This window comes from Triticum aestivum, chromosome 3D (assembly GCF_018294505.1).
Source record: "Triticum aestivum cultivar Chinese Spring chromosome 3D, IWGSC CS RefSeq v2.1, whole genome shotgun sequence".
Lineage (NCBI taxonomy): Eukaryota > Viridiplantae > Streptophyta > Magnoliopsida > Poales > Poaceae > Triticum > Triticum aestivum.
This window is the reverse complement of record NC_057802.1, coordinates 559,369,780-559,378,215: the sequence shown is the minus strand read 5'-3', so window position 1 is coordinate 559,378,215 and position 8,436 is coordinate 559,369,780. Positions and strand designations below refer to the sequence as shown.

The following is an 8,436-nucleotide window of genomic DNA, read 5'->3' as shown; positions in this document are numbered from 1 at the left end:
AATGCACAATATTCATACATTTATTCTATCAGCTCCACAAAGATTAGTCTTGTCACATATTTGACTACATCTGAAGTAGTGTACCTAGCAAGATTAAGTATCATTCGTGGTAAACCATTGGTTGATTCTTCGCAGCAAGAGAATATTCTAACATGTCCTTCCATGAATCTTCAGCAAGTTATTTTATCTGTTGCAGGCATCATGCATTGTTATCCCATGATCCTTCGTGTAACATTGGAAAATAGAGCAACAATGATCTCTTATGTGCTGACGCTACAAAATATGGTTTTGAGATAATGTGAGTTGTCTTTTTAATACACCAATAAATTTAATCTTCATAAATTCATTTATGGTCCCCTATTATTAGTGATATTTTATGATGTTCTAACCAATGAATCTATGAGCATAATGAACATGCATGTGTTATGAAAGGTTGAAATGCTTCCTCTTTGTTGTTTGCATCACAATAAACTTGTACCTTCCATAACACACATGCTAGCTATATAATACAACAAAGTGGCTTCCAAGATTTTAACATATAAAACAATTTTATATGCGCAGATGTCCCACGTTGTTACGAAGTGTTAAATACTATACCAATTCCAAATTTCTTCTTCCATGTGACAGATTTCTCTGTTACACTTATTTGTACCACATCCAATCGGTTTTCCTATATTGATAGCTTGGGCGCGCTCCTTCAATAGCGCCTAACTAAATGTGAACGTGATCTTATAGTTACTAAACAAATATTGTCAGTGTAATTGTGCCTCCTTCTTTATTTATATTCATCATTATTTTATAAGTACGTAGTTTCTCTATATGCTATTCCTCATTGCTTTTGCAAGATGCAAAATATCCACATGAAGTTATATGCACTTGTGTATGTGTTGAGAAATACCTTAATTGACATTGTATCATTTGAGAGTCAGAAAAGTGATCCAAACACTTGATTAGTTGTGGATTGTCCGGACCCCACTTGAAAGTTTCATCTGTTGTTATCCCATCCATTCCAACATAATGCAACTCATTTCTAGCACAAAAGGTAAATTGCTTGAAATGTTAGTTCTGGTGTTTGCAATTTAAACATGGTGAAAGATTCAATGAGTTTTAAGATTTTGGGTGGACATCGTAGTAAGGAGTAAGAGGCAATTTTTGATGTATTAATCCTAAAAGGGAACTTGTTGGCTTCATACTAAGTTTTGTAATAATCTAGTATTTTGATTGATTTCGACCCTAGTCTCATTTTGTACTAAACCTGAAATTATTGTAGAGTATTTAAAATTTTGAGGATGAAGATAAACAAAGACATTTTCCATCTCTTTTTTAGAGGAGTAGTGCATATTACCCACGCCCCCCGCCCCAACTTATTGAAAAGATACAGCCAAGAACTCTAAGACCGGATATATTAGCCCCTAAACTCCTGGAATCAAACAAATTACCACCGTCTCCTACCCTTGAATTCCTGAAACCATTCGATTTCCAACCTAGGAAACTCAGTCCCGGTTTTGATGTCACCCAGGAGAAATACCCGACCAAGGGCAAAGAAACTGCCAGGAATTGAACAACTGCCGGGAGAATGAATTACCGGCAGAGAAACTGCCGGGAGAAGTTAACAAACGAGGGCACACGAACTGCCGGCAACGATGTCCACTTGGCAGGTCATCCTATCTGCCGGCCCAACTAAACTGCGGCTTGTTGTGTGCCGGGAACTTGTATGCGACGCGTAACCAAAGTAACTGGGCCGTTTCTCAAAAAAAAACAATTGGGCCGAGTGCGCTCGCGCGGGAGAAAGGGCGCGCGACGGCGCGAGATCGAAATATTCACAAGGGTTCCTTTGGTCGTCGGCTCGTCGCCCTGAGCCCCTGACCAGTTCTTCCCCAAATCTTCCAAAACCTAACCCTCAACCCCGACCACGCCGCCGCCACCAACCACTCAACCGCAGCGCCGGCTTCGTCCCCAAACACAGTCGCCGCCGACCGCCTAGTCGTCGCCGAGCACCCTTCTCTACCAAGGAAACCCTTCGTCGCTTCGTCCCCATCCCCCGCGCACCCAGCGCCTGCTTCCTCCCGAGGAAAGCCGCCGACCGCCCTCCATCCCCACCACAACAACGACCTCCTCCACAGGTTTCCTCCGCCGAGCAGGCCTCCTCCTCCTCAAGCTTTCTCCCCCTAGTAGGGCCTCCTCCTCCACGAGCATCCTTCCCTGAGCACTAAGTTGGATCGCCTCCTGTTTCCCTCACCCGAGCAGCGGGCCTTCCTGTACGGCCCCTCTCCCGAGAAGCTCCACCTCCTCTACATCCTCCCCCAGGTGCAGCGCCGCCTCCTTGCTCACCGAGAGCACTTGGCCGGTGAGATTTCAATCTTTGCAAAATTATGTTCCTTTTTTCTTCTGAGCAGTAACTAGAACGACTTCAGAAAGTGTTTGAGTTTATATGACACTACAGCTCTGAAGATAACGACTAGCTTTGTCATCCGATAGCCCAAGTTTTGCTTATGGTGAAGAGATCTTCCATTGCAGCAAATGGATGCTTCAACTACATACTAAATCAGTGAATCCCAGTAGGGGTACTACATGCAAGCTTTGGGAAATTAAGTTTCAAGGTCGTGCTGCAAATATAGCTAGAGAACTTCTTTCTGTATATTTTTTCTGCAAATGTAGACTGAAAGTGAAGTAACGCTTCTAGAGTTTAATAGTTTTAACTAGTGAATGTGTTAGTTCTATGAAAATAGATATATGGGGTTTGATCTGGAATTTTCTTCTATAATTTTCTATTGCCAGTTTGCCACTGCTCCCAGTCATGTGATTCTGGAATTTAATGATCAGTAGTTGTCTATCATAGTAGAAATCCCTTCAATTGTTGCAACCTTTATTATTGAATTGAAAAACATTTGTCTGATAAATTTAATTTTCTAGAGTAAAATGAGAGCAATTGGTTTGTACTGTCGCCCCTACTGGAAATTAATTGCATCGTGACTTACTGAATTGCCAGATCCCCTGTTCTTAAAACTTTTTTATTTAGCTTAACACTTAAGAACAAATTCATCCATAGCTACGTTCACAGAGATGGTAAATAGCTTAAGATGTGCTTGTGGTTCAGATTTCAGAAAAGGCCTACTTGCAGTGCCACGTGCAAGTAATATAACCCTGGTAGTACAGTACCTTGTCATGTAGGGCCACGAGTAATATAAGACTATTGTTTTGTTGCTGATAATTGGAACGTTTGGATGCTCGTTGTTTAGGTTCTGCGTCTAGTTTGGTAGTAGTGCTGCTGTGTGTGGCTTAGTTTCTGTTGTTTTGAGGTACCCCTGGAGGGGGACGAACTTTGGACATGTGATGTTTTCAGTAATGGAAATTGGGAGCTATGCTCCTAAGTAGATTTTTTTTTGAAGAATTGGGTCATGGGGCTAGCTGAGTACCATGCTCTTTTCTCCTATATGTAATTCTTACAAACTGTTCCCTAATTTTCATTTGATGCTTTCACTGAAATAATATTTTGGATTTTTTGTTTTGTGAGCAGTGTGCATGTTGTTTGTCCTCTCCACCAAGCAGCGTCGACTACTCCATACAAGCACATAAGCTTATGCTCTTATGATTATATATTTACCAATGACTATTATGGTTGATAGCTTAAAAGTCTTTGCTTCTATATATGCAGCTGAGAGTGACTTATAAGTTCATGGCAAAAGCAGCAACACGAGTACGCAACCACAAGCAAGCTGAGGAGGTAATAATCTTGGTAGTTAAGTCTTAGATTCAGTATTTTGCTTTTGGATACATGTTTGCTGCTATTTCAGAACATTGAAACTTATTTAGCATTTCGTTTCTTATATGCTTCATGCAAATAAAACTGCAGTAAACATATGAACTGAGATTTTGCTTGGCATGTGTATGTATGCATGCCATGAATTTGCTTAGCATTTTTATGCATACAACTATTGGAAGCTTTTACATGTCCTGGAACTCAGCTTTTGCATGCCTGTGTTTTCTAAAGCTGAGTCTTTTGTTATTGGGTAGTACTTGAAACAGAGTCGCAGGCTCCTGCCATATAACCATTTATGAATTGCATATGTGATGCCTTAATTAAGGTCTTCTTTTATGAGCCTCTACCTTGTGCAAATAATATGATTATTTAGCAGCCTGGTTTCATAGCTTTGAATCTCATGTGAATAAACTATATGTCTAGGTGTTAGCTGTTCTTTGCTTAACTAGATGTCGAAGTATAAACAACAAGCTCATGTACAAAATGGCAATTATGATGATTATTTATTTTATTTCATTGATTCTCGGCATATTAATTGATTGTAACGTCCTAGCTTTATTTAAGGAGATGTAAAAGAAACAAGTAATCTCCCTTTTCCTTTCTTTTACAATTGTCATGATTTTATATGACCTTTTTTAGTCAATCTGTTGTCGACGGTCTGAATTTTTAGATAATTTAAATTTGTGATGAATTCTCAAATTGATTAGGAAGACTGGATTTGTAAAACTTTGTTTATATCCTTCCAATACCTTGAACTAACTATTTTCTCTGCAGTTACATATATGCATATCTTATGCTCATTTCACCAAAGTTTGGCCGACCTTTTGGTGTCTATTATTTGTGTACGTTTCATCGCTTTAGAAGTAATATTCAATCCAAATCTTTTCTTTAATAAAGCAATTCAGCTAGTATGTTTGCAAGCAAATTTATGCCAGGACAAGTACTAGTAGTGGAGCCAAGAACATATTAGGGCACGATGATTAATGGATTATTCACGCAGGTTCCTGTCAAACTTTGCTATCAATTCTGTTCCCATATCCTCCGGCACGCAAATTCGCTCAAAGTCATTAAAAATCTGGGAGTTTCCAGGGAACACATATGGAACTGGGATATATGGGTTTCTACAAGTTTTGCGCTTCATATTTCAACTAGTTCCAGTCAAAGCCAATTTCAGGTTTCTGGTTACAAGAAAAATCAGTTAACACTTAACTAGGTTTCAACAAGTTTCTTCATACAAACAGATTTCTGGTTACCAGCAAAATCAGTTAACACTTAACTAGATTTCAGCTAGTTTCAGATAGGTGTTGTTTTGCAATATGCTTGACCAAGGCTACCATAGTTACTGTGAATGTCTGCATTCAGTTAAACTTAAGATACACCATTTGTTCTCAGGATTTTGTTAGCAGCTTGTTAATAATGCACTTGCCTCTAAATTGCCAGTTACCTCTGAGTTGATACATTTTACTGCCTCGAGATTCTTTTGGCATCCCTGAACAGTTTCCGCTGATCCAAATTATCATCCCTCATGTTATGGGCCTCAAAGAGCAGCTGAAAGACTCATTTAAGGTATGTAAAATCTTGACCATATCACGCATTAATGATCTATCAATGTGCTTGTTTTGTGCCCAGATCCATGATGCCAAATATTTGGCCAGGCACAAAATTTTACCCTGGCTTGGGTGGTTGCAATTTTTTTTGCATGCTCATTGCTTGCTCTCAATTTATTTTTACACCTTAAAAGTCTGCTTGTATGTATGCAGCTGCAAGTGGATAAGTCTAGCAAATGCAGTAATGTGACCACAAGCAAGTTGAGGAGGTAATATGCATCTTCAACTTTGATTTTTTGCTGTACACTCCTCTGGTTTTTCAAATTTGTTTTGTGGATTCTTTCTTTTGTTCTAGGTTGACTCTTTCATATCAGATCTGAAAGTTTACTGATAAAATTAGTGCAATCTATTTCTTGGGTGAGCTTGGACTATACAGTTTAGTGAAGCAAGCAACAATGTTACACATTCTTGTTTTGTCATATTTGCCCATGGAAGATTTTTGTATGTGAAGCGCAAATGATTTCTGCTTGATCTAATTATGTACGTAATAATCACTACTTGTTGTGATAATGAAGTGCATAACATTCAGAACAGTTATATGCTGACGTTAAACTGCAGCACATCAAAATCTTTAATATGTTGATTTAAAATCTGAAACGATAGCACCATTTTCTGAGTTTCCGATTTGTTGTAGGTTTCTCAAGATACACAAGTTGATGGAGGTTTGGAAGATCTACAAGTTGCTGGAGGTTTTGAAGGTCTGACACGTTGCTGGAGTGATGATATATATATGTAATATGTCTTGTTTGTTGAACCTCCAGATATTGACAAGTTTTACACTGCTCATTTTGGTGGTTGTTTCAGCAGACAAGCCATTGTATGCCAATTTTGGTTGCGTGGCATGATTTCTTTACCTTAAACATATGTACTTTGCATTTTGAGGCATAATGTCTATATATGTATGGTTCATGCATGTGTTAAAAACATATGTTTTTGGTCTATTTATGTTATTGCATGAGGTCTTACATGTAATCTGATTGAACGTATGTGTAAGTTGTGTGATCTGTCCTGACTGTTTGAACATAATGATTGGATATTTAATCAGGGATATTGCACACAGAATAATTTAGATTGCTTGTGAAAAAGCACGTGATGGCATATTACCTGCCGGGTAAATGCGCTTGTGCAGGCAGTGAAACTGCCGGTAAACTGCAGTTGCTAGCCACTATGAGTCTGCCGGGTGAAAGTAAACTGCCGGCAGATAAAATGGTCGGGGCAGAAAAACTGCCAGGGATTTTTTATCTGCCGGGACAAGTAATCCCCGGCAGCCATTGACGTGGCAGTTCTATCTGCCGGGAAAATCTCTCTCGTGGCAGTTTATCTGCCCTCTTAATGGTGTTCTCCCGGCAGATTATGTGCCATTGCATTGGTGTTGTGGTGTAGTGTACGTCATGTCAATCTTGGTGAAACCCATGTGCCTTAGTCAACCCATGACCCGATCAAAATCACAGCCTCCTTCCCTATCATGTATGTCAAGTGTATTTTGATTAGGAAGAATCATCTCGGTATAGGTCTAGGAAATTTAGGGGTTGGTTGCGTGTATGTATAAATACCAAGTTGCATGAGTCTTGTAACATTGTGGAGAAAAGAAAAGAAGTAAAAATAAGTAGAATTACGAGGCACGACAGGTGCCTCTTCCCAAAAAAATTCGAGCGTGTTCATCATTATAATTTGAGATTGATCATGTGGATGAATCCCAACAATTGCTATCAGAGAAACGTCGAAGATTTGAAGTCACGCTTTCCCTGGGGTGGGTAATATAATCGTTGGGTGGTGCAACAATGAGGAGGAGCGGGCAATAGCCGTTTGGCAGGATGACATAAGCAATGCGACGAGCGATCGTCATTCGGTGTAGCAACAAGGAGGAAGACAGTGGGTTGTCATATGCAAGGTGGTGGAAGGTGATCATTGATGTTAGTGGTGGTCTCGAGGTGTGGTTCAGGCGCTCATGAAGATCGACGTCTGAGAGCGTACGACAAGTCAAGGAGTCATGCGAGTTCGCATGTTCGGTCGGCGTCATGTCTATGAGTCATCTCGTGTTCAAGTGCTTGTCTTGGTGAGGATTCGTTGGAGTTAAAGCAGTGTGCACAATGTTCCGTGAGTCATGTCCATGTCCTCATGGAGTGTCCTGGTTGCGGCTAGTGTGGATTCAGTGAGATGTTGTAGCCGAATGGTGGTAGGGAAGCCTATCATAAAGCGAGGAGGTGTGCATCTGGTAGAGGTGAATCTACTGTGAGCAAGTACAACAGGAGTATGGTGTGCAAGTACAATAGGAATATGGTGTGAACCGAGACCAAGACAGCGACCAAGCAATGACAGTGACACAACATGACAGAGTAAAGACGTGTTTCATGTTTTCAAACGGGTCACACTTAGTGTACGCATATGACGGTTTACTCGAAGCTTCAACGAGTCAAGATTAGGAGGAGCACAAGGAGACAATAATTTAATATTGTTAGAGATAATCTTGATTAGGCTAGAGTCTCATCATGTATAGATCAATGTTCGGATTTCATAGAGTCAAGTACGTGTGTTAGCAGGAGTTTATGTCCTATCCGGATGTCTCAAGTCTAGCTAGGTTTAGGGAATCTCCAAAGTGGACCCTCAAACCTCCACTATATGTCCGAATCATAGTGTCCGGACCACTTTTGCCATCCAACGGGAACCTATATATGTCTGCTTAGCAATCCGGGTGTACAGATTTCGGTATCCAAAAGACAAACGTGGGGGACTTTGCCGGAGTCTGGACATGCACTTGACCAATCACATGCATGGTCCCCCTCTTTCTCCTTCTCTCTCTCCTCTCAACCGCAGATGCATGGTCCCCCTCTTCTCTCTCTTCTCCCAACCAAACACTAAAACCATAAATGTCCCACCGCATGCATAGTCCCCACCTACTTTTTCTCCTCCCAACGGATACTTTGTCATTAGCACTGGATGGCTCCCTCCCACATCATATCCACGGACAATGTCCGGACATAAAAATGAATATATATCGGAGACATTTGCGGGTCAGCTTTGGAGATGCCCTTAGCACATGGTTGTGTGTTATACGTGTAGGCAGTACTA

General features: G+C 40.5%; 1 long non-coding RNA gene across 2 annotated transcripts; it reads left to right on the top strand.

Annotated features, from left to right (window-relative positions):
- The first annotated feature begins 1,925 nt into the window (after window positions 1-1,925).
- On the top strand, window positions 1,926-5,532 carry LOC123075424 (uncharacterized). 2 transcript variants are annotated; one of them, XR_006436137.1, is made up of 3 exons: window positions 1,926-2,347; window positions 3,656-3,724; window positions 5,201-5,532. It is a non-coding gene; the product is annotated as an uncharacterized lncRNA (long non-coding RNA). The 2 variants fall into 2 exon arrangements; XR_006436138.1 differs by lacking the exon at window positions 5,201-5,532 and adding an exon at window positions 4,535-5,085.
- The last annotated feature ends 2,904 nt before the right edge of the window (window positions 5,533-8,436 follow it).